Source organism: Silene latifolia, chromosome 3, assembly GCF_048544455.1.
Source record: "Silene latifolia isolate original U9 population chromosome 3, ASM4854445v1, whole genome shotgun sequence".
In the NCBI taxonomy this organism is placed as follows: Eukaryota; Viridiplantae; Streptophyta; class Magnoliopsida; order Caryophyllales; family Caryophyllaceae; genus Silene; species Silene latifolia.
Genome location: NC_133528.1, coordinates 59,492,642 through 59,497,183, shown reverse-complemented (window position 1 = coordinate 59,497,183; position 4,542 = coordinate 59,492,642). Strand labels below are relative to the sequence as shown.

At 36.7% G+C, this 4,542-nt stretch overlaps 1 non-coding gene across 1 annotated transcript; it reads right to left on the bottom strand.

Annotated features, from left to right (window-relative positions):
* Positions 1–896: 896 nt before the first annotated feature.
* On the bottom strand, positions 897–1,003 carry LOC141650200 (small nucleolar RNA R71). Its single transcript, XR_012546248.1, has one exon. It is a non-coding gene; the product is annotated as a small nucleolar RNA R71 (small nucleolar RNA).
* Positions 1,004–4,542: the final 3,539 nt, after the last annotated feature.

Genomic DNA, 4,542 nt, shown 5'->3' with positions numbered 1-4,542 from the left:
AACCCAAATTTGTGACACCCTAAGACATAAACTACTTGCAATTGAAATCCTAAATCAATACCCGTCCCTTGGGATCCGACTTTTATTTACCACTCTACTAAGAGTAGTTTGTAGAGTTAGAAATATTGTTTTGGTTGATAGCTTTAACGACGAGCACGATAAATATCACACGAAAAATGGCGCCGTTGCCGGGGACGGTGTTCAATTGATTTAATTTTCATTAATTGTTTTTAGTTGTGTCTTTCTTTACCTTGGGGAAGTCAATATCCTCAAGGTTGTTCTAATTGTTTTCTAGTTGTTTGATATTCTGCATGACTAGGAGATCACACGGTAATTTATTACCTATTGATTTCGAGATTGAAAGGACCTTAACCAACAGTAGAAGAGTTGCTAGAGGTACTTCAAGAGTCGTAGGTATTGGAGAGATCGTGGACATTCAACCAAATAACATTGAGTTTGTCAACCCTTTTGCAAGAGAAGGAGAGGATAATCCAATTCCAAACCAACCACAAAATCAACTTACAATGCCTAAATTTTTATCTCATTCCGTACCAACCGAGGAGAACCTACCAAACAGTACTCCTACACCACCACATTTAACCGGTAATTTCATTGCCAAATCCGCATTCATACAATTGGTTGAGAGAAGTCAATTTGGAGGGATGCCTAGTGAAGTTCCTCATTTATATATGGAGACTTTTTGTGATTATTGTGATGCAATTTCTCAAACCGAAGTTACTCAAGACCAAATCCGATGGGTATTATTTCCTTTTTCCTTGATCGGTACCGTAAAGCAATGGTTGAAGAGCCTAGACAAGGCTACCCTTGGTATTGATTCATGGAAGAAGTTAGCACTTGCCTTCTACAAGAAATTCTATCCCATGGAGAAGACAAATATGTTGAGAGCCCAAATCACTGGGTTCAAGCAAAGGGATGAGGAATCATTATATAAAGTATGGGAGAGATTTAAGGATACTTGTCGTTCTTGTCCACACCATGGACTTAGTGAGTGGTTCCTTGTTCAACAATTTTGGAACGGCTTATATTAAGACTCACGTAATGTGTTTAATATGGGATCTAATGGGAGGTTTACCGAAGTTGATGACAACCAAACGTGGGTCAAAATCGAAGAGATGGCGGTTCATAATTCCCAATATAGTAGGCCTCGAAAGGCCACTAGAGGAGGAAAGCATGAGGTATATTCTTGTTAGTTATTTAGACTAAATAATAGTCATCTTATGATATCAAAATTACATACTAATTTTGTTTAGTCTAAATCTACATGCATGCAAAAAAAGAGATAGTATAAAACCATCTTAAGACAAGAATTCCTTACATTGTTATAAGGCAAAAATGGACACAACTCACGGACTCCTTCCTAGATGTTGTTCTTGAGCTAATCCAACAAGGATGATCCTCCAACACCTTAATTACCAATATAGGTAATCTCCTAAGGTGGCACCCAAGACTAACCCAAAATACTACTAAAATACTAACTAGGTAAATGTAGTAGTAACCTTGTTTATTTGTATATTTGATATTAGTAATTTTATATGTGTTTTTGGATGAAAAAGATGAATAAAATAAGAAGGAAAAGATGGTCTTTTATGGAGGAGAAGCACCGAAATTTTATAGCCTCAAAGACCAAGTTTTTCTTCAAATTTTTTCAACCTTAGAAATGGTGTGATTTAGTGGGTATTTATAGGCAAAAGTTGGGAACAAAACTAAGTGGAAATTGCCACTTAATGGACACTTGTTGTCCTCTCAAAAAACCAATCATAGTGGACTTATATGGGTCCATTTCGGTTTTCGACATTTGCCCCACAAATGCTTATAAGTCTTACATAATTAAATATTAATTTAATTATTTAACACTTAAATAACACAAATTAATTACCAATAACTACTTAACCATTAAGTAATCATAAGACCATTTTATCAACATACAATGTGTCAATATTATCCCACTTAGCTAATTTTACAACCTCTTGTAAAATATAAATAGCTAATAAATTCCACCTCAAACAATATACACATATCGTATAAAATTAATTAATTAACAATTAATTAATAAATTCTAATCATTTATTATTTAAATATCACATAATTAAATAATAAATCTCCTTGTCCCGAGTTCGTAACCCGTCATCAAATAATACATTTACGTGACTAATTAAAAGTCAAATAATACAAGGAATTAATTATCTCGTATCTCATACAAACAATTAATTTATTCTATTTGGGCGTCATCCTATAGGTGTGACCTAAAGGGATCACCGATCACCGCCGTCACACGACAAGAATGTCAAACTCTAGTCACCAATAATCATTACCGATTAACGATGACCAGCTGACAAATAAATAAATAAATCCCTGATATTCCTTTTACGAGATTTATTATGTAAACGCACTCATTGTGGAGGACACTACTCCAACAATCTCCCACTTGTCTGACACAAGTGTGCATTACCAATTCTCTATCCAATAATATCTCCCACTCAATGCAAGATGTCTTCCAGGTCGTTCTTGCACGTGATCATATCATAAAGTGGTTTCCTCGATCAGGAGAATGACTGTCTGACCGGATAATCTACTATAGATCTCATCCGAGCGTGGCCACGCGTTCACAGTCATCTCTCCTCGAGTGGCCTTGAGATAAAATATGACTTAAAAGGGCATCCCGTTGACCTATTTTCTTCATTCGATACAGATCACAATGACCCAGTAAATGCTCATCGGCCTCCTTTTACGGTGCGACCTAGAACAAAAAACCAAAGCCACCGGAAAACCGTACCAACTCAGACAAATAGTCACCAGTCTAAAGAATTGACTCGAAGGAATAAATAGAAGTCCTCGCCACGACCTAGCAACAAAAGGACTCTATAAACGGTCACTGTCCGACAAATTGTCTCACAATATGCCTATGTAATCGACCAGTCATCACTATGACCATATGACAGTCGAACCTGTCATCTATCGCCTTACAATCTAGTCACTCCGAGACGTCACCTCATTAAGTAACTAGGGACAAAATACAATGTTAATCCAGCTCACTTAATAGGGTTCGACATTGTCTTTACAACCTATTTGGAGAAAACAAAGTATATAAATTCAGACATTAAACTGAATATAACGATAAATACAATTATCATATATGGAATAATAAATACAATATTTTGATTATTACATATCATATAATTTACAACAGTTCTGGCATTCGTCTCAACCCCATCGAAACTACATGACTATCATGTTTAGCTTGAGACAATGACTTGGTTAAAGGATCAGCGATGTTGTCAGCTGTCCCAACCTTACAAACTGTAATTTCTTTCCTTTCGATTAAATCTCTAATTACATGTGATACGTGCATTTTATATAGTCTTTTTAGCCTATTTTATGCACGTATTTCTATGCTTTTATCGTCGTTTTATGCTACGAAATGCCCCGAATATGCTACTTTGGTGTATTTTGTCTTAATTGCAGGAATGAGCCATAAAGTAGCGAAATCAAGCCTTTTACCGTCCGTTTAGCATGCATTTGGAGGAAGAGATGATTTGGAGCGGGAAATATTGCTGTCTTGGGATGCGTGAAGGTGTTTCGGGAGCTAAAAGGACAAGTCAAAGTCAATTGACAAGAATGATGAGCTGCTGAAGTCAAGTTTCACTTGATCGAGTGATTTATTACTCGATCGAGTGGTTTAGGAGTCAATAATCAGTCGATCGAGTAGACTATGTAGTCGATCGACCAGTTCTTTTTATGCACTTACTCGATCGAGGACATTATTGGTCGATCGAGCAGTTTCTTGCTGGGTTTGCTCGATCGAGTGGTTTCAATCCACTCGATCGAGTGGACTTTGCTACGGGTTGGGCTTTTTAGCTCTAATTCCGTCATTAGGTTTAATCCTATTCCTATTTTCTTATAAATAGGAGTAAAGGTTGTCATTTGTAATCATCCAATCATCCAAGGATCACGTTGCTCTTCCCCTTTTCTCTATACACTGTTACTCTGTTCTTATTTCCGGATCCTTAATTTCAGTAATTTCTTCTCTCTTTTCTCTCTTTTTATTTAATGTTTATTATTCCCTCTCCCTATTTATTTATTGTATTTATTTATTCCATGTCTAGCTAAATCCCCCTGGTATGTTAGGATTAGGGAAGCCGTGGTAGCGATGCTTTAATTGTATTAAATAGATTAGCCCTGCGATAAGAATTGTATTAGGCAATTTAACTGTTATCCGGTCGAATGAATGCATGCAGGAGACCATAAATCTAGTTAACCCCGACCTAGATCGAAAGATTGGAAGGGAAGGCTTGCTTAATTACAATAGGGTATAGCAGTGAGGGTGAAAGTTAAGCTGTTTACGCCCTAGGGCGGTTCAAGGACCGAAAGGTGACGACCATAGCTCTTCTTATCAATAGTCTAATCGCCTTAGTATTCTCGATAATATAAGATCTGATAGCTGCCACGGTGGACCGACTCCTAGCATACTTCCTTTCTCCTATTGTTAATTTCTCTTATTTATTTCCCTCGCTTTAGTCTTTA